The sequence below is a fragment of the Octopus bimaculoides genome, chromosome 5 (assembly GCF_046866305.1).
Source record: "Octopus bimaculoides isolate indiv1 chromosome 5, ASM4686630v1, whole genome shotgun sequence".
Taxonomy (NCBI): Eukaryota; Metazoa; Mollusca; class Cephalopoda; order Octopoda; family Octopodidae; genus Octopus; species Octopus bimaculoides.
Window position 1 is genome coordinate 125237893 of NC_142932.1, and position 26069 is coordinate 125263961.

At 35.2% G+C, this 26069-nt stretch overlaps 1 protein-coding gene across 9 annotated transcripts in view; it reads left to right on the forward strand.

The window, feature by feature from the left end:
• Window positions 1–26069, forward strand: part of LOC106876232 (core alpha-(1,3)-fucosyltransferase) — a 706231-nt gene that overhangs the window by 656688 nt on the left and 23474 nt on the right. Inside the window, exon 1 of one of the 9 annotated variants that reach the window (XM_089353040.1) lies at window positions 15938–15956. The exons of the other annotated variants lie outside the window; for them this stretch is intronic. The gene's annotated coding sequence lies outside the window, so the exon portion shown is untranslated. Of the gene's footprint in view, window positions 1–15937; window positions 15957–26069 lie in introns of those variants that run through there. 9 annotated transcript variants of the gene reach the window in all.

Sequence of the window (26069 nt, forward strand, 5' to 3'; positions counted from 1 at the left end):
TAATTATTGTAAGTCACGTATCGTAAGTGAAGCGATGAAATTCATTAAAGGTCATGTGAGGAAGACAGAAGGGTTTCTACTTTTCGTTCAACGTCGTTAGAGGGAGAAGAGCATATGTGTTATGTTGTTAACAATGTATTTGTTTAATGCATACTGCCTTACCCTCACTATAGTTTCACAATATGTGTATTTATCACAAATACATAAATACACACACACACACACACACACACACACACACACACACATATATATATATACATATATATATATATAATATATTTATATAATATATATATATTTATTATATATTTTATTTATTATTTATTATTTAATTGAACACGATGCATCCATTCCCAAATATATATTCGATGGGCTTCTTTCAGTTTCCGTCTGCTAGAGTCACTCATAAGTCTTTGGTCGGCCCAAAGTTGTAGTAGAAGTCACTTGCCCAAGGCACCGCGTAGTGATACTGAAACGAGAACCACGTGGTTGAGAAGCAAGCTTCTAGCCACACATCCACGCCTTCGCCTATTTGTTTGTCTTTATGGTTGAGACAGGCGTGTCAGAGCAGTACACGAGTAAAAGCAGCACACAATAACATAGTATAGAAACTTCTATACTGGCTGCTGCAAAGGACGATGAAACATGAGATTTCGTGTACATGCTTGTAAGAGCGTTGACTCCGCTAAATGTACCTAAATGTCAGATATAGGTGTTATAAGTGAGCAACAATTTCAGTCTGCCAGTGCGAAACTGGTTTCATTTTCTAAACCATTTATAGCAATCAATGATGGAACGTCATCATTAATTCATTTACAGGACGCAGAGCAAGAAAAGCGTCTGCCTCTATCCGGTCGTTCGACCAACTAGATTTATCTGTATAGTTTCTTTCAAATTTCAAACTGACATATTGAATAGATACACTGGAAGTTGCAGATCTACACAGACTGTGGGGGAAATAAATTCGCTCACTGATTGTACATTTTTTCATTATAGGTCTTCTCAGTCTGAGACTGACCTGGGTCCAAACAGTAACAGTGGATACGTATACACACACACATGTGAATAGAGTAGGAGATAGGATAGAAGCGAGGTGAAAGAATAAATGCTTATTCTATTCGTTTACAGTTGTTTCATAATCTTGTCAAACATTCGCAAGTATATAAGATATACATACGAATATATATGCGTCTGTATAACCATATATATACACATATATATATATATATATATATATATATACATATATATATATATATATATATATACACACATATATATACATGTCTATATACATATATATAAATGTATATATATATACATATGTATATATATATATATATATATATATATATATATATATATATATATATATATATATATATATATATATACATATACATATATACACACACACACATATATATATTATATATATATATATATATATATATATATATATATATATATATATATATATATATATAAAATATATAGTTTTAGGGAAAATAACCAATTTTCAAGAACTCATCGATGAAAATCCACTATCACATATAGAAAAACTAATAATTAAAAGCACAATAAATATCATAAGATAAATATATAAGGCTCAATTTAATTTTAATTTTTTATAAATTGATTTTAATTGAGTTTTTTACCTGTGATTTTGGATTTTGTCCCTAATATTATTATTATATATATATATATATTACGGAGATCTACTTGCATAGCAAGTGACTTGATCTCAGATCGTGTGCTAAAAAAGACAATTGTAGCGTGAAATGTGTTTATAAGCCATTTAAAAACACACAAAACCGTTAGATTCACTTCAGTATTTAAATTTAATACCTGAATACAACTCACTACTTGAATAGACCATGATACCACAAACCTTGACTTTAAAAAGATTTAGATAATCCTATCAGGCGGTGTTATTAAGTTGGACAAGGCCTGGACCAATCTTTGGTCGAGACATATCTACGTTTATCTAAGTTTACATACGTACATCACGAGATTATATATACATCAAAATGCTCGTTTCGATCCGTCTTGCATCGATCCCTCGCAAGTGAGATACTACACGACAGATTATGGTACATCTTTCGGTGCAGATGTGTCTCGTCATGTGACTTTTCAAACGCTACCTCGTTCAATGAGCTATTTTTCTCTTGGTTCGGTTATACAGCGTGGCGTTATTTGCTTAAGGGCACTGAGAAATAAACTAAAAGATAAATATTCAGAACGATTCGTGGTAGTTCAAAACACCAAGCGTTCTACAGAGAGCAAGCTGGTCTAATATATATTGTACAGGCGACAGGTGTACTCAGCAGGTTGTCTTTTATGATTGAATTAAATGAAGCGGTGGCCATTTATCAATGCAAATTTAGCGAAAGATAGTTTGTATGCATGTGTGTGCATGCGCGCGTGTGTGTGCGTCTATGTGAGTATGTATGTGTATACATGTATATGTCCATACGTATATATATGTATATATATATATATATATATATATATATATATATTTATACTTATATATAAATATATATATAAAGGAGGCCACTTTATATATATTTATATATACGTATACAATAATCCTTTGAGATCTCAGATATTTTTTCTGAATCTCTTTGATTCTTTTAATGTGCTTGTTCCCTGGTATTAAATTGATATTAATTAATATCCAATTTTTTACCCTATTGTTTTAATTTATACATACATATGATGCTGATGAAGGAGATGTTCTCTATGTGGCCTGTGTGTTTTCTGTACTCGTTTATCATTTTGTCTACGCTTTGTTTACTATGTCCTGAACCCAGATATGCATCTATATATACAGGTAGATGTAAGTATGTACATACATGTACGTATATATGCATATACTCATTTATTATTTGTATTATATATATATATATATATGTGTGTGTGTGTGTGTGTGTGTGTGTGTGTGTGTGTGTGTGTGTGTGTGTGTGTGTGTGTGTGTGTGTGTGTGTGTGTATGTATGTATGTAATTTTGAAGTTAAGCAACAAAAATTCAATAGGTTATAGCAGTACGTACGTTTCGTACAAGCTCCATTTATTCATGTAGTGAGAACACCACAGAAAATACAATGAAAATGTACTCCTCAGCTGCATAATGGAATTTCATTTTAGAAAAGTCATTTTGAAGATGTTTGTGTTTTCTTCTCTTACTCTTGTTTTTTGCAAACATCTTCAAAATGACTTTCTAAAATGAAATTCCATTATGCAGCTGAGGAGTACATTTTCATTGTATTTTCTGTGGTGTTCTCACTACATGAATAAATGGAGCTTGTACGAAACGTACGTTCTGCTATAACCTATTGAATTTTTGTTGCTTAACTTCAAACTTTATTCACCAAATCTCTTGATTTTGTTTTTGGTTTTTATCCTACCAAATTCTGGTGCCTCAAATATTTTAAGTACCACATTTAATCTTTTGATTAAATCTATATTATATATGTATGTATGTATGTATGTATGCATGTATGTATGTATGTATGTATGTATAATATGAGTGATGTTTAGGTATCCAGAAGACCCAAAAGGCAAGTGAGGCTATGTAAGTGCCACGGAAGGACTGCTGTTAAACTCCCGTTTCGATAATAGTATGAGTGAGGAGTCTAATGCGGGTCATGTGTGAGCGTGTATAGGTTAAATAGAATGAGACAACTGAGCTAAGGCAGTGAGAAATTTCTAGGACATCTATAAAGTGAAGGGTTGTCTTACAGCCGTTGCAGGGATATGAAAGATATCCCACCATCAGAGACGATATGAGAGAGTTGAATAGAAGGAAAGAGTAGAGTTCAATATAAGAAATTATTTTGGAAAGGGAAAGATACAAGAAATATAAAGGAAAATATGAGAATAAAAATAAAGATATATGTTGGATGTTAAACTTGCGATTCCATTATCCGAAGAATGTGTTTTGTAGAATGAGTAAAATGGCTTGTTTTCCATGGAATGTAAATTCCGATAGGAGTTCATATTTTCCTATTAGCAATGGATAATGTGCAGGTATAAATTCCATGTGCAGTTCATTCAAAGAGATCTTGTAGTGTAAATGAAATTTTGAGAAAATTTCAAATTTTCATTTATACTACAAGATCCCTTTGAGAATATTTCAGCACATTCTTTGGATAATGGATAATGTTTGTCCACCCCCCACCCCCAGCATCTGTTGTCAAGCAATGCTGGGGGACACAGACACACAAACATATACACACACATACATATATATATATATATTTGTGACGCACATGGAATAGATTTCTTTGAGGTGAGGTGCCTGAACTCGCTAGCCGATGAATTCGTAAGTGCCTTTCTTATCGTTGATTTTTGGTGTCGCATGGCCAAAGATTACCGTGAATTTTTTTTAGAGACACTTTCAAATTTATCAGAATATTGAGGCTGAAGATTGGAATAGTGAAATTTCTATTCACTTAACCATGAAACGATTCGTATCCAATTAACTAAAAGCTTGGCTTGTTTACGCTTTTCCCTCCGGTTTTTTGTTCTATGTGTGCCATAAATATCGCCATCCACTTTGGAGAAAATTTGTAGTTTGGAATCAGTAGTTCTTTGACTGCTATTTCTAAATTTTCAGTATGTTGGAGAAGCAACTCAATTGCTAATCCCTGTATATTTATAATGATAAATAGTGTTACCGATAAAGGTTTTTTTCATACTGAACTACTTGGCAGAATTGTTAATTATTAATTCTATTATTAATTGACGATTCTCTGCCCTTATTCTTGTATATTTATATATATATATATATATATATATATATATATATACGACGGGCTTCTTTCAGTTTCCGTCTACCAATCCATATATATATATATATATATATATATATATATATATATAGGGGACCAAAGTTTACGTACGCCGCTACATATATATATATATATATATATATATATATATATATATATATATATATATATATACAAAATGGGACAAGAACGCAAAACATCCAAACAGTTAGGTGATACAAGAAAGGGACAACAAAACATCCATATAGACGATACAAAGAAAACTAGGACGGGTCATTCGGAGTTTTCTTTCCTCGGTAGAGTTCCGAATTATCTTTGCAATTTCGGCTGGTTATAATCGAGATTGCTCCAATCTGCAATGTATATATATATATATATAAAAGAAATAAGGAATGACAGAATTAACACAAGTGAAACATGTGATATCACTTTAGAGGATGTAATTTATAACTGAAACACAATTTCAGAGCTTTTTCTAGAGTAAATAAGTGATTAAGAAGTTATGCATAAAGTCTCGTACAGCTGTTTTTAGAATAGCTATGAATGAGGTGCATATTTCATTGAGCAAAAAATTTCTATATCCATGTATTCAGGTTGAGAATTGATGTATAAATATTTAAGATTAAATCTATGGTAATTACGAGTGTAATTAATAGCAGGTCGTTGAACTCCAACAGATTATCTTTTCATTGCAGTAAATCTCAGTGGGAACGACTTTCATATATACACATAATCGGCTAAAGCGACATTACGGGCAATATACTTAGTAGGAAAGGAAACTTCACAGAAAATTTATACTTAAATTAAATTATGAACTCCCTGTGAAGTTTAAGTTCATATAATTCTTTAGACTTTTATATTGTTTTAACCACCACGGCCAAAATCACACAGGACCACTCATTTCAATATTATATACTACTGTGTCTTGATAAAGATTAGTCTGCCACCTTGTACGATAATCTCTCTGCACGATTCTCATATTCCATGTATGTATTTGTAATTTATATTGAAGTTTTGGATAACTTACTCTTATGAATATGCAGATATATTTTAAAACAACATTTTATTTCATTTTTCCACAATTTAATTGTTTTCCATGCTTTACTCTAAGTTGAAAAAGTCACAAAGCCTGAAATCAGTACTAAAATGTTCTTCATAATAAAATTATTTTAGCATTTTCTACCTTGTCTTATTTTCCTCATATATATATATATATATATATATATATATATATATATATATATATATATATATACATATATATACACATAATATATTCCTGTGATTGAATAAACATAGATTTCGTCGTGACTTTTCATAGTATGATGCATCTATAACGAACCTCAAAGTCTAATAACTGCTAACTGATGCGATATTTAAATATTTCTCGTTTGATTGACAACCCTATATTTGTGTCTATGTGCGTAATTTATCATAATGTCCGACACATTGGTATGAAAATCTTTACTTACTTTAACACTATTTAATTGAACAAACATCTATTTAGGAGCGAACTATCAAATGTTAATGTCCTCGGAGAGATATGTATGACAGCGGCTTTCAGTGGATGTAGTGACTAATTTAGCGATCTGTCAATTTACGATGTCAAAAGCCGTTTCTTCATTTGGCTGTGAAACGGGTGGATTGGTGTAATAATCAGCCTCGACCATGCAACCACCAGCGGCACTGCAACAAGTACTACTTGTTAAAGATTCCCAAAAGCTTAATTAATACCTACACTGCTTCCACTTAATATACTACAATAGTGGTAAACGGGAATGTGGTGACTACAGAATGGTTGTAGAGTCACGCAATGTCAGAATTAGGCTTAAAACAATTTTAATAGAACAAATGGTTTCCGTCAAAGTAATCAGAATCGTGATTACTGGTTTAGAATGTTTGGCTCAAGCCAGCAATTTCGGACGGAGGGCTTAAGTCGATTAAATCGTCCCCAGTACGCAACTGGTACTTAATGTTATCCTTCATGAAAGGCAGATGATAGGCAAAGTTGGCATTTGAACTCAGAACATTAAAGACGGGCAAAATGCCACTAAGCATTTTTTCAGGCACAGTAACGATTCTGCCAGCTCGCCGCTTTAATCAGGAATGTAATTGTTGTAATCAATGTAGTTTCCATTTTGTTTACTACTCAAGACTCGTAATTAATGTTATAGCAGTGATCCATGTTTTTACAGCCAACATCACGAAGATTTTAATAGGATTTTGATCCTATTGCTCAAGATTTGTAAAGTCGATTAAATTGACTCAGAAACTAGAAAAATTTACTGATAAAAGATACTCTATAGGATATGAAGTCAGGCCTCGCTGAAATTTGATGCCAGAGTTTAAAAGAACATTACAAAATCTTTCATAGCACCTTGCCGTTATAGACTGTAGTTATAATTTCTTATTTCTTTATTGCCCACAAGGGGACAAACAAGGACAGACAAAGGGATGGATTAAGTCGATTATATCGACCCCAGTACTCAACTGGTACTTAATTTATCGACCCTGAAAGGATGAAAGGCAAAGTCGACCTCGACGGAATTTGAACTCAGAACGTCACGGCAGACGAAATACCACTAAGCATTTCGCCCGGCGTGCTAACATTTCTGCCAGCTCACCGCCTCAACCGTAATTATAATTTCTGTTATAGGCTCGAGACCACTAATTGTTATCTTGTGTGTGTTTGAGTGTGCATATGTGCGTGTGTTTGTGAGTCTATGTGTTTGTGTGGTCTTCGTCGATTAGTAAAACCACCTAGTGTCCATGTGATCCTTATTTTATCAAGTCCCAAAATATTTAAAGCAGATTCGATCCAGAAAGGATTTGAAATCGAAATGCAAGGCAGGTAACTAAGAACTGCAAATAATTTTCTCTGCTGAGAATCATAATAATAATTTATAGAATTTGGTGAAAGGCCTCAGCTTTGTTGTGAGTCCTTCAATCAACAACTTTCTAATCGTCATCTTTCTGCAGGGGAAGCGGTGGATTGACAGAAATGAAATTTAGTAAAGACATTTTTTTCTGGTTTAAATTTTAAATGCCACTGGATTCGATTTGGACTTTCAAGAATTTTTAGTCGAATACCAGTACATACGTTTTTTTAAGCCTGGTACTTATTCTATCAGTCTCTTTTTCCGAACCGCTACGTTATGGGGACGTAAACACTGTAACATAGGTTAACAAGCGGTGGAAAGACAAATAAAGACACAAAGACACACAGACGCAGTACGACAGGCTTCTTTCAGTTTCCGTCTATCAAATCCGTTCACAAAGATTTGGTCTACCCGACGCTATAGTAGAAAATACTTGTCGAAGGTGCAACGCAATGGGACTGAACCCGGACCCTTGTAACTGGGGAGCAAACTTATTAAGGCATTATTTACATTATTTACATTTGCTGGATATTTATCCCCATCTTGTTTGTAGTTAACACAACGTTTCATCTGATATACCCTCCAGCCTTCATCAGGTGTCTTGGGGAAATTTCGAACCTGGGCTCTCATTACTGAGGTATTTTTCGATGTTATTTTCATTACTACTACTACTACTACTACTACTACTACTACTACTACTACTACTATTATTATTATTATTATTATTATTATTATTATTATTATTATTATTACTATTATTATTATTATTCAGGGGATCATATTTTAATAATAATAATAATAATAATAATAACATCGAAAAATACCTTAGGATAAGAACTTAGGTTCAAAATTTCCCCAAGATACCTGATGAAGGCTGGAGAGTATATCAGCCGAAACGTTGTGTTAACAACAAACAAGATGAAGACAAATATCCGTCAAATGTAAATAATGTAAATAATTCCTCATCTCTTAAATATAGAAACTTCTTAAGCGTTTACAGTATGCAATATATCATTTTAGTGGAAATATGTGGTTGGAACAGAATTTAGCTGCTATTTCTAACTGGATGAGCGACGATATACAGGCGCATTTAATGGCTTGTAGAAGATTCAGCAATATATTGAATTTGATTCACTTAAAAAAAACTCACAGCAAACGTGGAAATGCGTGACATCATACAAAAATAAAAAACTGACATATTCGTTTGTTTTCCCAATTGTCTGTCTTTATTTTTTCCAATGGATGGTGGAGGTGGGTGCGATTTTGTATTTTTTTCGTTATTTGTTTTCCTCTGTCATTGTTTGTTGCATCAAGAAAACTGTGATCCATTTCCGGTCGTTCTGTAGAAGTATTAAACAACAACAAACGTGATTTCATTTTCCTGTTTTTCGTTTTAAAATAAAAGTTGCAAGGAAGCGGGAAAGAGATGTTTTCATTTTGCAAGTAAAATTATTTTATTTCTAATCCGATGAATGAAGAGAGAAATTTTTTTTTTAATATTGTAAACCTGTATTCATGTGAATACTTAATATTTAGAGTTGTAATAGGCAGAAGGGATGGTGTGGTTGGTGGCCTTTGTACAGTTCGCTATTGTTAACGGAAACACTAGATGCTGCGATAACAAAGACACAATGAAGGAATGAAGAGCAGGAGAAGCTGTGCCCAAAAGTAAACTTTATGAGTTAACAATTACTGCTAGAAATAGTAGCAAAATATTTGAATTTCACCCAGTCGAATACAAAAGGGATACCTGCACCACCGCCTCCAATATGTCCTCTACAGTCACTTGCAACAGCATTTTTGGAGAACTGCTGTCGGTACTACATTCGCCCATTGCCAAGATCACTGCTTGTACGGCAATCAATACGGTAGAATCTTACATTTCTTGAGACCTTTCGCTTCTGATAATGATTCTTTGCGCTTGAACTGAATAAAGGTTCTATAACTCTCTCTTACTGCACTGTTAGAAGCTCTCCGTCTTTGCTGTTTGTTGTTTCACTACGGAAAAGGGGAGACTTCAAACAACAACAACTGTAACATTGCTATCGGCAACAACAAAGACAAGCCTGAACCAATTAACAAAGCGGTACTTAACCATTTTCGTTCGAACTGTCAGCATTCAAACCAAGCCATAGATTTTTAAACAGAGATGAAAAAAATCAGTCGTTGATTTGACAAATACCATCTCACACAAATACACGCGCACGCGCAAACACTCACACACATACACACAGATACACATATATTGGATTCAAACTTTTGCACAAGGCCTGGAATTTCAAGTCTTCCGTTATGCAACCATAATATACCAACAAGTATATTGCTTTCAAATTTCAGCACAAGGCCACCATATATATATATCTGGTATTTGAGTACTCTTTTTTCCACCTTGTTGCACATTTCATGTGCTTACTCCGGTATATATATATATATATATATATATATATATATATATATATATATATATGTGTGTGTGTGTGTGTGTGTATATATATATGGTGTCCTTGTGCTGGTACAACAGGTACAACAGAAACAGGAAGAAAGAGTGAGAGAAAGTTGTAGTGAAAGAGTACATATATATATATATATATATATATATATATGTACTCTTTCACCACAACTTTCTCTCACTCTTTCTTCCTGTTTCTGTTGTATCTGTATTTCAAAGGGCCAACCTTGTCACACTCTGTGTCACGCGGAATCTCCCCGAGAACTACGTTAAGGGTACACGTGACTGTGGAGTGCTCAGCCACTTGCACGTTAATTTCACGAGCAGGCTGTTCCATTGATCGGATCAACTGGAACCCTCGTCGTTGTAACCGACGGAGTGTCACGTATATATATACATACAATTAAAAAGTGATAGGGGACGGGTGAGTCGATTAAATCGACCCCAGTGTTTAACTGGTACTTTTTTTTATTGACTTCAAAAGGATGAAAGGCAAATCGACCTCGGCAAAATTGGAATTCAGAACATAAAAACGAATGAAATACTACAAAGCATTTTGACCGGAGACTATCTTAATATTGGTTCCAGAATCTGTCACAAAGCCAGTAAGTTCAGGTGGGGTGGAGGTAAGTCAAATACACCGACGCCAGTTCTCTACTGGTACTTATTTTATCGTTCCCGAATGGATGGAAGGTAAAGTCGACCCCGGCGACAATTTTTGAACTCACCGCTCTTGAAACGGATACAGCTCCCTATGAGGAATACTGCATTAGACAATGTATTCCACGGTATGGTCACGGCTGGACGCCTTTGTTAACGGATCTGCTCGATCAGTGTGAACCTGAGTCATTAAACAACACTGAAAACGGAAACAATAAACAACCGAGAGGTATGAACAGGAAGTGCATTACCAATAGGAGGGTGAACACAAGAAGTGCCTAACTGCAACAATAACTAATAATTATGACAATAAAAAACGTAACTACAACAAGCTGAGTTCGATTCCAAGGTGAATCCACTAACACTGCTGGCGTTCATGGGAGGTATATGAAAGTCAGAGTAACCAGATTACTTTCAAAATGGAATGGTTGCCTTGGACCGTCAGGACCCGTTGCTCACATTGAGGGACCCTTTATATCATCATCGAACCTGATGAGAAAACCAACCAAATTTCCTCCATATTATGCCCCGTTACTTAAATAATGTAGGAAGGAAATGTTAGATTATATAATCAGGGGAAGACATCTTTAATGAACAAGACTGTCACGTCTGGAGAGCTTTTGATCAAAGATTTGTTCGGTCAGGACTGAATAGCAACAATTTATATGAGACACCGACACACGCATACACGTAGTACGCACACACACACACACACACACACACACACACACACACACACACACACACACACACACACACACACACACACACACACGCTGATTGTCTCATGGACCAATGTCGTTCGACTTGATGCAGATGGCACCTAAGATTAGTTGACATCGAATCCTACAGGAAGAACGAATTAAATACGGCAGTCCTGGGTTCCTCCCCAACATATGATATTATCATTGAAGTATCAGAGATAACCAAGGTATACACAGCAACATGTTAACTAAAGATCAACGAGAGGACCTCTACGTGGCTGTTGGTTTTTGCTTGAAGTAGTAACCAGATCTTCTTCAAAACCACACCTGTTTTAGAAGAGAGTATACGTTAAACAATGTAGTCTAAACCCCGGCTTAGCTGATCATAGGATTATTTGATCTGGACAAACACAAAGAATAAACATGGTTTTCTGAAGTTGAGATGATGATATATTTAGCGAGAGAAATGTATCCAATGGACATTCTACACGTTTAACATCGGATTTTCTATCTTATTTCTCTCGTTTTCTTTGTGTAAACTATAATACAATAGCTTTCAATTAAGTACTCGAACACGACACGAATTTCTGAATTTATGTGTGTGTGTGTGTGTGTGTGCGTGCGAAGATGAATTGAGAGAGAGAGAAATTGGAGAGGCATACAAGCTGTGCACTTGATGTCGATAAATGTCATTGCTCAGTGAGCACCGGTTATCAATAATATCAGTAGGGCTTGAAATGCCGTATGTGTAAATATATGTGAGTGTGTGTGAGAGTGTGTGTGTGTATAACTGGATTTAGAAATGTATAACAATGGATAGTCATTGATTCCTCATCTGAAGAGTGCAAATTTTAGACAAAGGAAATTGATTGTTAAATGACCTAATTACAATCGGAACATCTAAAAGCTTACTATCTCACCCAGGCGGCGAGATAGTAAGGGTCTAGACACGTTGAGTTGAAATTTTATTGTTCTTCAAAGACTCATTTTAAAAAATGATAAACCTAAATATTTAAAAAAATGCATAAAACTACAACTCAATTTGGTACAGAGAACATAGTTCAAAGAAAGGTACTTTTTCCATTTACAGAAAATGCTTTTTCAATTTATTCTCACTTCTTCCGAAACCTAAAAGTGACGATGGTATAGTGTGACAAACGTTAGTAGAGGAAGTTGTTCTTTGATCCCTTATTGGAAGCCTTGATCACCGGAAGTTTATATTAATTATTATGAACCTTTCATCCTTCTAAGGAGGCGCTGATCATTCTTCTAAAAAGGAACTGTGGCCTGATTCGGTGGATTTACACCTTTTTGCCTACAGCGAGAAATTTTCTCCATGACAAAACGCAGTGAGTGGCTTTCTTATGAGTTCAAATATGCCTGGAGCATATTTGAACGGGAGGCGTATGGCTTAGTGGTTAGAGCAGCGGACTCGCGATCAACGGATCGTGGGTTCGAATCTCAGACCGAGCGATGTGTGTATTTATGAGCGAAACACTTAAGCTCTGGCAGAAGATAATGGCGGACTTCTGCTGACTCTTTCACCACAACTTTCTCTCACTCTCTCCTCCTGCATCTAGCAGCTCACGTGAGACAGATCGGCGTCCCGTCTAGGTGGGGAACCTATACGCCAATGAAACCGGGAAACCGGCCCTTATGAGCCAGAAATGGCTCGAGAAGGAACAAACAACAACAACAACAACCACTTATTTGAACTGGTAACGAGTTCTTATTCTAAATACAAAATGAGCAAGTGCAAGTTTTGAGTAAAATCAAAGCTCAATAATAGTTTAAACTTCCCTTCTGGAGCCAAGAGTGAAATGTGTTGATAAACAACCCGCCTTCTTCAACCAATATTTCTCCCGGAAATGAATTGTCACGTGGTATTTTCTCTCCAAGTATTGCAATCTAGTGACTAATGACGTCATCGCTTACTCTTAGCCCATATTCTCAGATGATTAAATAAAAACACTGCAGTTTTCTTTGGAAATCAAATTAATGGAGGTGCTGCTCGTCGCATTTCTCAAAAGATGTTGAATCACCAATATCGAATATTAACTTCATTTTATGTTATAATGCTATTTGGGAATATTTTCGAGAGATCTAACCAACTCGAGGCAAAAAAGAAAATAAGATGCAAGAAGATAAAGCTTATTTTTTTCTACAGTTAAGTTCTTCTAAATGCAGAGAACTGTATTTTTGATCTGTATCTCTTAGAATGGATAGCAATCAAGAGGACACTTCGACAGTTCGATGATCAACAAGAAATATCAAGTGATGGGTTATGTCCAGGTCTAAGTAAATGGCAGAATTTTGGGAATACTCTATCTCAAGTAAATGGAGATTATTTTCAATGTAATATGATTTGTTTATTCAAAAGACAGCAAGAGAAATTGGTATCTACTAAAATGAAGTCAGTCTCAAGAATTATTTTTGCGTTATCATTAGATTTTTTATTACAAGAATGGCTATGTGCTAACAAGTTTGCTTTCCAGCTACATGGTTCCGGGTTCAGTTCCACTGCGTGTCAACTTGGCAAGTGTCTCCTTCTATAGCCTCGGATCGACTAAATCCTTGTGAGTGAAATTGGTAGACGGAAATCGAAAGAATCTGGAAGAGACCGAAAGGCGGCGAGCTGGCAGAAGCGTTAGCACGGCGGGCGAAATGCTTAGCGGTATTTCGTCTGCCTTCACGTTCTGAGTTCAAATTCCGCCAAGGTCGACTTTGCCTGTCATCCATTCGGGGTCGATAAATTAAGTACCAGTTACGCACTGTGGTCGATGTCATCGACTTAATCCCTTTGTCTGTCCTTGTTTGTCCCCTCTATGTTTAGCCTCTTGTGGGCAATAATGAAATAAGGAAACTGAAAGAATCTCATCGTGTGTGTGTGTGTGTGTGTGTCTGTCTGTCTGTCTGTCTGTCTTTGTGTTTGTGCTTGTTCTCCGCCACCTCTTAGCAACTGGTGTTGGTTTTGTTTACATCTGCGCAACAAAGAGGTTCGGCAAAAAAGAGAATGATAGAATATGTACCAGCTTAAAAAATTATAAGTAGTGAGGTGGATTCATTCGACTATAATTTTCTTCAAGGCGGTGCCCCAGCATGGTCGCAATCTAATCACTGAAACAGACTAAAAGATAAAAGATATTTTACCTCTCAGTAAATAAAGGCTCTAAGCCAATCACTTGACAGAAACTAAAAAGCGTGACGCCCGGTAAGCCCAATCCTGGCTCAAACCATGCCATAATTCACTTTTCTTTTCTGTTTTTCATCTATACATTTGAGATTGAATAAATATGACTACTAAATTGAAGTCGATATGTCGAAAACTATATTCTCTTTAGCAAAAAGTATAACGAAATAAATCGACTTCACACGCCATGTAAGGCACTGTGTAAGTCGTTTCTCAAGTTGCAGTATATATGTTAACAATTGTAGATCTGTTCTTCTAATTTATAACAATGGGTTTGGGAAATTTCTTGAATATACTTTCGCAGAAATTGTATAACTGCTTATTTCTTTGTTCGTATTAGCCTGGTCATTCGTGGTCCGTTTGCGTATAAACTTGTTAAACTGGATTATGTTGCATGTTATTTTAATACTGCTGTAACCAATGTCGTTGAGTGTTTTCCTGCTGATAAAAATAAAAGTCACAGGCGGAATTCCTGTTTTAACAGTTGCATCAGACCAGAATATATTTTTCTCAAGTTAAGTTTCACGTTATTGTATGTATACTCTACTCTTTTACTTGTTTCAGTCATTTGACTGTGGCCATGCTGGAGCACCGCCTTTAGTCGAGCAAATCGACCCCAGGACTTATTCTTTGTAAGCCTAGTACTTATTCTATCGGTCACTTTTGCCAAACCGCTAAGTTACGGGGACGTAAACACACCAGCATCGGTTGTCAAGCGATGTTGGGGGGACAAACACAGACACACAAACATACACACATACATATATATACATATATATACACATATACGACGGGCTTCTTTCAGTTTCCGTCTACCAAATCCACTCACGAGGCTTTGGTTGGCCCGAGGCTATAGTAGAAGACACTTGCCCAAGGCGCCACGCAGTGGGAATGAACTCGGAACCATGTGGCTGGTAAGTAAGCTACTTACCACACAGTCACTCCTGCGCCTAAGTGTGTGTATTTTTTTTTTTTTTTTTTTTTTTTACATGTGATGTTCTTTCTGTTCATTCTACTGCTACTTTTGCTTGAACTTCCTTGAACTTTCCACTGACATTATTTCGTAACTTCGTCTAGAACATAGGAACCGTACCGTTTTCCTAGGTGCTCGGCATTAATTGCAAGGGTTGGAATTTTGGTTAGCAGAAACGCGTGAGCAGAGGGAAAAATACCAGAGGCTAGTATTGAAAGGTGGAAATCATCGTTGAAACGTAAATGAAACAAGGAAAGAGATCGAGGCATGATCGCTGTAATGAAGAGACAGATAAGCGTCAGGTAAATTTAATGTCTTTGGAAACAAATATCACACACCTGTGCTAGACACGCTCAGGTGTGTTGCTTTTGTTGTTGTTATTGCTGGTATCGTTGTTGTTGTTGTTATCTAGCTCAATTTCAGACATGGATATGCAACCCTTCAATCAAAACTGTCCCAACCATATCTTGCTGTCATTTATTAGGGCATTTTATTTATCCAGTATTATATTATCCAATGTACTTTATTTACATTATTTACATTTGACGGATATTTGTCTTCATCTTGTTTGTTATTAACACAACGTTTCGGCTGATATACCCTCCAGCCTTCATCGGGTGTCTTGGGGAAATTTCGAACCTGGGTTCTCATTTCTAAGGTATTTTTCGATGTTGTTGTTGTTGTTATTATTATTATTATTATTATTATTATTATTATTATTTAGGTCACTGCCTGGAATCGAACTCGGAATCTTGGGATTAGTAGCCCGTGCTCAATGTGTCCTTCTTTTTCTGAGACAGTATTGTAGTATAACTTGAGTGCGATTCTTCTGCTATATCTCACTAGTCGAGCGACCATTTAGAAAGTCTCTCGTTATTACGGAGGAGAGTTTCGGTGATTTGGTCCACAGTTTAAAAGTTCCTCTCAGTCCTTTTTCTCTTTTGTCTCATACTTATCTTCGCGTGAGTCACAGCTCCTTCACTGTGCTGTAGTTGGCATTTATGCCTGAACAGTTCGAAATGATGAAGAAATACAAAGGGGCGAAAAACAAAACAGATTCTATCAATACTCTGAATATTGGAGTTCCATCAGATACTCACTACTTCAGTTTATCAAACCATATAGCGTATCACGTGACGGTTCAGCCAAGGGTTCCACAGAATAAGTACCAGGCTTAAAATATTGATAAATACTGGGATCAATTCTTTCGACTAAAATTCCTAAAGGCAGTGCCCCAGCATGGCCGCAGTCTACTGAATGAAACAAGTAAAAGATAAAATATAATGTTGAAGGTAAATAACATTTGAGTAGTGAGTATCAGGTGTATGCAGCTGAACGGGTCAGTTAATGTGGGAAACGACAGACGCCGCTAGAAAGATGGCTTAGATTGTTATCATTGTACAAAAGTTAGAGATGCAATACTGAAGAGGAACAAGTGCAGAAACACATTTAGTTATTATCTGGAGTAAGGAAAGACTGAAGACGTAAAAGTTGAACGCCATTCAATGTAAACGTGATACGCTATATGGGCTGATAAACTGAACGCAGGCACGGCTGAATGGTTAAAAAGTTCGTTTCGAAACGTAATCGTTGGGTCCCGGTTTCGAAGCAGCAGTACAGCATCTTAGAGAAGTACCTTTTATCACAACTTCCGATCGGCCATGTCCTTCTGAGTGGAACCGTGTATACAGAAACAGTATGAAGGTCTGTCTGATTGATTGTAGCAGGTAATCCAAAGTTCCGATCTGGTCACTTCTGCTATGCTGGTTCTTCATGAGAATTGCTTCAAAGGCACGTGTGTATATGGAATACTCAACCATGTGTGTGCTAATTAAATGAATCGACAGTTTCGTTGATCGAACAACTGGTCGGCGGGATGCATTTATACTTTTGGAGTAAAATAAAATTCACCATTCCAAGAGAAATAGAATGAGATATTACAAGTAAAATTATTTTGTCATTGATTAAATAGGGTTTCACAATATTGGATTCCTTATTGTAAAAATAATCTACAACTGCAATCGGAAGAAAATTGTAGTGTCTTTCGTCCATACAAATCATTTATTTTATAAGATTCTCGAATTTGAAGTTCGTATACATCGATGGGACATGCGGTCTCACATTACGAGCAAAGACCTTCAGAGACATTAATTTAAACTGTATGAAACGTCAGTCACGTTTTTACACGACAGACAAACATTTTCCTGTTTGGGAACATTTCAATCGAAAATGTAATTTGTTTTATTCATGTTTGTAGTTATTTCACTTCACTTAAATATGAAATCATGATTGTCAGATCACATTTTGTTTCCCCCTTATAAGGTTGCCCTGTGTTTATTATTTTTAATATTTTTTTAAAATCTTTATTATTAATGGTTAACCTATATCTGCTTCCCTACTGTAACGATGTCACATCATTTAAAAGTTTTGTATTGATGAAATATAAGGCCTAATGTTTTTGACTGACAGGACAGTCGATTGAGTCAACACAAGTTCATAAAAGCTATTTTTTATATCAATCCTGCGATGTTTACAATAAAGTCGATTACAATGAACACAAAGGGTAGAAATCCAGATCGTAACTGAATACTGCAGTATTTTCTCTTTCTCAATCAATCAACCGTTTCCTTTCCACCATCGACTGTTCTTTCTTTTTTTATTTACTATAACGATCATTCGATGAAATATAATCCACCATCTTGCCTGTCTTTAAACAGCTGCTCTGTATTTTATGTAAGAAATCTATGGTGTTGATACTTCTCGGTTATGATTTTCCAGTTCTTCATATTTTATGTTTACACGCTATTTGTTACTACTAGGTGAAGGTCAACTGCGAGCAATATATATTCTATAGATGTGCACTCGGCAACCTATAACAGCTGGGTCTTCTTTCTAATGATTCTTGTCCTTGTTCACAAATGTAATGTCTACTCGTTTCACCAGAAAGCGTAAGAGAAAAATTAATTAGGAATCGATAGTGAAGGTACGGATAATTTATAGATGTATGTATAAATGTATGTATGCATGTACGCAAGCAATGATGTTTATTGCAAATATGGATATGCATGTCTCGACTTGTGTGTGTGTATGTATGCACATTACTGCATGTCTGCACATGTGATTGTGCACTTGACACAGGCTATGATGCATCTGTGTGTTTGCATATTTTCATAGTTTCATTCATGTAATTTCTTAATCAGTTGTGATTTCTTTTCCTAGTTTTGTGTGGTCCAGCTTCTTAAGATTACTACTGTGACAGGTAGTGGAGGCGTAATGGCGCAATGGCGCAATTGCCCAGTGGTTAGGGCAGTGGAATCGCGGTCGTAGGATCGCGGTTTCGATTCCTAGAACGGGCGTTCTGAGTGTTTATTGAGCTAAAACACCTAAAGCTCCACGAGGCTTCGGCAGGAGGGGGGGTGAACCCTACTGTACTGTTTCACCACAACTTTCTCTCACTCTTTCTTACTGTTTCTCTTGTACCTGTAATTCAAAGGGCCATTCTTGTCACATTGTGTCACGCTGAATCTCCCTGAGAACTACATTAAGGGTACACGGGTCTGTGGAGTATTCAGCCACTTGCACGTTAATCTCAGGAGCAGGCTGTTCCATTGATCAGATCAACTGGAACCCTCATCGTCGTAACCGACGGAGTGCCACTATCGTGTCAAGTAATTACATTTCTATATTTAAGAGATGAGTAATTATGTGTTGCTTCTTTTCAGTTGCCAAACCTTTTTAGGTAGACCTGTACTATTTCCTTTACTACGATCGTTAAAAGATGATTTATGGTTATTTAATCGCAATTTAAAAGGGTTTTGAGTACATCCAACGAACGTGAAATTAGAGAGATTATGGGTAATAATTGTAGCTTAGTATACTACATTTTTCATTTTACAGTTACCTGTTACCTCACAGGTATTTGGGTTTCTACAATTACAATTAGAACTATTATTTGATACTTTATTGTTATGTCTATATGTATTAAGGATAATTTGAGGATGTGTAATTTTGACAATTATCGTTATTAGAAAAGGAATTATTGGAATTATTGGGATTAGCAAATATATCAGAAAGAGATATTTATGGTAGAATTGATTTAGTTTCCTATTGTTAAATGAGGAGATGATCCTAAATAGGTTTGGAGATACTGAAAATCCAAATTTGATCCATTTTTTATTGAATATTTTTGCATAGCTAAAGTTTTTAAAGTTAACTTTAATAATGTTTCTAATTGATTTAATAAAATTAGATTTTAAATGTTCAACAAAAGAGAATTATTATCCAAATGATGTTATTGTTGTTATCCTTATTGTCGAATTTTGTGAGTATTCCATTCGAACATAGGGTATAGGATTGTCTTTTCCTTTCGTATTATTGCCCCTAATTTTGTTAATATTAGTTGTGTGGTTGCGGGAGTTATTAGGAGGATGAGATGTTTTGAGACAAAGTGGATGTTTAAAGTGTGTAGGTTTCATGTTCCTATTTCTTTCTATGGTTATTTTTTTTCAGTATTTGTTGTCTGTATACTTAGGTTTAGTTTTCTTATTAATAATATCGAAAAAGAGGTGGTCTCCATTTACCCATACATGATCAGCTATACCCGATTTGTGAGTTGGTTACATTAGTATAAACAGTTCTATTAGAGAGATTATTATGGTTGTGGTAGTCTAATTTATAGAGTTTATTGTTAAGATAAAACAGTTCTATATTTAAGAGATGAAGAATCATGTACATTATTTACATTATTTACAATTGATGGATATTTGTCTTCATCTTGTTTGTTGTTAACACAACGTCTCGGCTGATATACCCTCCAGCCTTCATCAGATGTCTTAGGGAAATTTCGAACCTGGGTTCTCATTCCTAAGGTATTTTTCGATGTTGTTGTTATTATTATTATCATTTAGGTCACTCGGAATCTTGGGGTTAGTAGTCCATACTCTTAACTTCTACGTCATATGTCCGTGGGCAATTATGGAGTGAATTTTAGGGCTTATAAATCTAATATTTTCCTATCCTTCCTTAATACCGGTTCCCATATGCTGTTCATATCTACACTCGCTCTACTTAGGAGGTTGTTGTGTCCTAGCATATGTGCTGCTTCTTTTAGTTTTCATGTTTTCCAGTGGTCTTCTCTGTCTATTATTCTAACTTCATCCTTCAGGGGAAGGTGGTCTCCATTTTTCCATACATGATCAGCTATACCCGATTTATCTATATTTCCCCGTGTCACAGCTTTGCGATGTTTGTCTACCCTTATTTTGATTATTTTGAGCGGGTGGCATGTTTTGCCTTTGTATAACCTACCACAGCTGCATAGGATGGAGTACACACAGTTCTTAGTCATATTGTCTTCTATTGGTGGTTTTACTCGAAGGAGATATTTGTGAAGTGTTGTATTACTTTTGAATACTGTCCTGGTGTTATATAGGCCACATATCTTTTGTATCTTTTCGGAGAGGTCTTTCACATAAGGTAGACAGACTGTGGACAGTTTGTTGGTTTCATCCTCTCTTTTCTTCATAATTGGAGTGTAGAGAATGCTTTTGGAGTAGTTGTTGCTTAATAGATTGTTACTGAGTTTGATCATTTCTTCGTGGTGGGTATCACGATCGCTACTTATATTCATTGCTCGATGTTTTAGGCACTGAGCAATCCCTCTCTTTACACTGTATGGATGGTTGGAATTGAAGCTGAGGTATTGTCCAGTGAAGGTCGGCTTGCGGTATACGGATGTCCTGAATCCATACTTGGTGCGTGTTATTAATACGTCCAGGAATACTAGTTGATTGTCTTTTTCCTTTTCCATTGTGAACTGTATGGATGGCTTCATTGAGTTCACATGATTTAACAGCACTTGGTCATCTTCTTGGTAGGGTCAGAGTATGACGGTGTCATCAACATATCGCAGTCATAGGGTTGGTTTTAGTGGTGTTGATCCTAAAGCCAAATTCTCAAAGTATTCCATGTACATATTGGATATTATCGGTGATAATGGCGAACCCATAGCTAAACCCTCTTCTTGTCGATATATATCAGTGTCCATACTGAAGTAGGAAACTACTCTACCCTCAAAATAAAGGTAGAGAAACAACGCAAAGCTGTGACAGGGAGATATTGATAAATTGGGTATAGCTGATCATGTATGGAAAAATGGAGACCTCCTCCCTCTGTGGAAAATACGAAAACTAAAAGAAGCAGCACATATGCTAGGACACAACAACCTCTTAAGCAGACCGAGTGCAGATATGAGTAGCATATGGGAACCAGTATTAAGGAAGGATAGGAGAATATTAGATTTATAAGCCTTAAAATTCACTCCATAATTGCCCTCAGGCATATGGCGTAGTGATTAAAAGCGCGAGCTACTAACCCCTAGATTCCGAGTTCGATTCCAGGCAGTGACCTTATAATAATAATAATAATAATAATAACAACAACATCGAAAAATATCTTAACAATGAGAACCCAGGTTCGAAATTTCCGCAAGACACCTGATGAAGGCTGGAGGGTATATCAGCCGAGACGTTGTGTTAGCAACAAACAAGATGAGGACAAATATCCGTCAATTGTAAATAACGTAAATAATGTATTAAGATGTTTATTGTTGTTTGGGGATTTTTGTTTCTTTGGTAATGTTTTGGTGATGAATATTATTGAGAGAATTAACTTGTGTGTCAGGGTTTTGTAATTCATTAGATGATGCGGGATTAGTAATATGGTCATTGCTTTTCTTATTTAGATAATTCTTGGAATGATGAGAATAGGCCCTGTTGTTTGTGTTGTACTTAATTCGACATTTATATCCTGTTAGATTATAATAGTCTTTGTGCTTGTCAAACATTTCCTCATTGGATGATAATAGGTTAATCCTACTTTCTATGTTAGAAGTTATATATAACCTGCTGTAATATACATCTGGGAGATCCTGGAAGGAATTGTGCCAAAACAAGGAACCCTTGTCATTTTAGCCGACGGAGTGCCATAGTATATATAGATATATATGATTATGTATGTATGTATATATATATATATATATATATATATATATATATATATATATATATATATATATAGCTGTTAAGTAATATGTGAGTAAAATCATTGCAGTATCCATCCATGTCGCTGTTGTTTGTGATATGTTTGTTCAAATGATGAGTACAACCACTTGCTAATTATATCGGAAATAATTATGCATTTAGTACAACGTCATTTAGTACAACGTCATGTATGTTCACAAGTGGCTGACGAATTTTCTACATGTGTTTTTCCCTATTCTCTCCACTCAGTTATCAGTCATTCAGGAAATTCTTCCGGAAATACTTAATTTAAAAGTCTAAAACAAAATTGTTTTCAAAGTTTATATTGAGAACAATATGAACATTCAGTGTATTGTATGTTGTGCTTTGTTTGTCAATGTATGTGACCAGTTAACATTGAAAAAGTGTCGGGAAACCCAATAAGAGCAGATTTATATACATTTCTGATAATCAGTCCGTGTGTTACATGATTGCTAAACTGAAATATACATTGTTTCTAGTGCTGCTACCAAGAGAGGGGTACTGTAACACTTTACAAATTTTGTTTCACAGCAACTTATATGCACACACACACACTCGCATATATATATATATATATATATATATATATATATATATATATATATATATATATATATATATATATATATATATATATAAATTATACTATTTTATAGGTATTGTTATTAATTAACAATACTCGTAGACAGGCTAGAATCGAAGTGCTCAAATTGAGCTAAGTTCCAAATTACTAATTTGAGTGGAGGCAATACGAGTGGAAAACTAGAGGGACGTGACCTATTATCCAGCAGAATATTCAATATATATGCACACTTACTTCGACATTAATAAAGCGGCATAAAGCTCAACATAACAGAAGTATTAATAACATACAAGCATATAGACATATACATATTTTTATAAGCCCACAAATATCTAAAAATATTTAAAAGCATTTATAAATACAAAGGCATTTTTGAAAATATATAAGTAAAATAAGTACAAAATATACATATATTAAGATATAAAAACGTTGATATTATATAAAACATAGTGAATTATAAGTTCACACGATATACTATAGAGGAATAAAAATTTAGAGGTCAGAATACAAGCACATAGAATATTTAAAAACACTAAGATATTTAAAAATATATAAAAACATTTATAAATACATATGCATTTAAAATAGATGTCGATATGAAATAGGATATAGTAAATTATAAGTTCATAGGATATGTTATAAGGACTAAAGATTTCGAGTTACAACACAAAGCGTGTGGAAAGTAGAAAGTCAGACATTTTACAGCCTTAAACGGACATACTAAAATTAGAGACAATGTTCAATGGATCTAAATTTTCTTCGACGGGCCGTTTCGGAGACGTATCAGTTAATATGACATGAATTTCATATTTTAAAAGAACCAGACACTCCCCTCATTAGAATGCTCCACGACACGAAATACTCCATGAAAACAATACAAAAAAGGACAACTCACATAATCACGTTCCAGCGAATTCGAAATATATATATATATTGAGAAAAAAGTCGTCAGAATTTTTGAAAAAAATCTTTTTATTTCATCATTATTATTAGCGCTTTCGTTCCTTTCTCGAACTCATCCTTTCTCTGTTTCTTTTCCTCTTCCCCTCTCTGTCTGTCCCTCTCTCTTTCTCACTCTCCCTCCTTTGCTCTTTCGTTGCTCGCATGTGACCATCGGCCATCTTTCTTCACTGATTCCTGCGGTATTGTCTATAAACTGACAAAATGAGTTCAGCTTAACGCAAGGCACGAAGTAAGTCTTACAGATGAGGATTAATTCAATCCGATATCATACATACATATATATATATATATATATATATTATCTTTTTTTAGTTTTTACTGGTTTCAGCCCCGGGATGAGGTCATGCTGGTGCACCACCTGTACTTACTCAGTGTTGTTTCTGGTATTGTTTTTTGTGAAGTAGCGAATTGGAGTGAGCTGCTCTTCTTTGCGTCTCCTGCCGCGATGTGGGTTCATCAGATATCTAAGACAGAAACCTGTCCAGAAGTTCCTTGAAAACTTCCCCATCAACACTATGTAGATCTCGAAGGTTGCCTGGAAGGATGTTGATCAATTGCAGGCCCTTGAAACCCAGACTATTGCTGTTCTGTGTTCTTATTTTAGATGGGGAAGACGGGATCTTTGGTATGATGCAGTACAGTTCAGTTCGGGATTGGTATAGCTGTCAATTCCAAAATTGGGAGATAAACCCTCCAAAATCTTCCAAATATATATCACCACATATTTCTCTCGTCTTCTCTCCAGAGAATAGAAACTCAGCTCCTTTAGCCTCTCCCAGTAGCTCATCTTTTGCATCGAGTTAATCTTCTTTGTGTATTGACGCTGGATTGCTTCGAGTGCCACAGTTTGTTTCACACTCTCTGGCGACCATAGCTGAGAGCAGTAGTCCAAGAATAAAAGTCATCTATACATTAAATAATTTGAAGGTGTAATGAACTAAAAACGAAATGTCCTCAAATACTCCTCGCACCCTGTATATATATATATATATATATATATATATATATATATATATATATATATATATATATATGTATGTATGTATGTATGTATGTATGTATGTATGTATATATATATGTATGTATGTATGTATGTATGTATGTATAAGAAGGGATAACCACTAAGTGGACATCCTATATGCTAGAAAGAGGTCTTGCGAAAATGTTTTCTGGAGAACATTATTTTTCTTTGTGGTTGGGTCGTTGATGACCTCTTTCTAGCATATAGGATGTCCACTTAGTGGTCATCCCTTCTTATACACATGTAATATAAACACATGTAATACAATTTTTCTGAATTTTCAAATTTTTTTATATGCTAGGCCACTTGCTTTTAAATTGAATTAATATTCAATTTATCACCCTCTCTCTCTCTCTCTCACACTATATATATATATATATATATATATATATATATATATATATATATATATATATATATATATATATATATATATATAGATAGATAGATAGATAGATAGATAAAACACCACATCACACCACCCCGCACACGCTAGCACTGACCACTTTCCAGCACCCACACGTTAAGGTCACCAGCCCCTATCCACACGCACATACATATGCACGCGCACCTTCGTTTTGGGATCACCACTACTTTACTATCTCACCTTCCCGAGCATTAAACTAATACACCTGTTTGCTGTTTACACACCTGACTTCGTCTTTTGTCTTTTTGTAAATTCCAACTATATATATATACATATATATACATACATACATACATACATACATACATACATAAGATGTTTATTGCCTAGAGCTCCAGGCAGTGTCCTCAAAGCCATTTG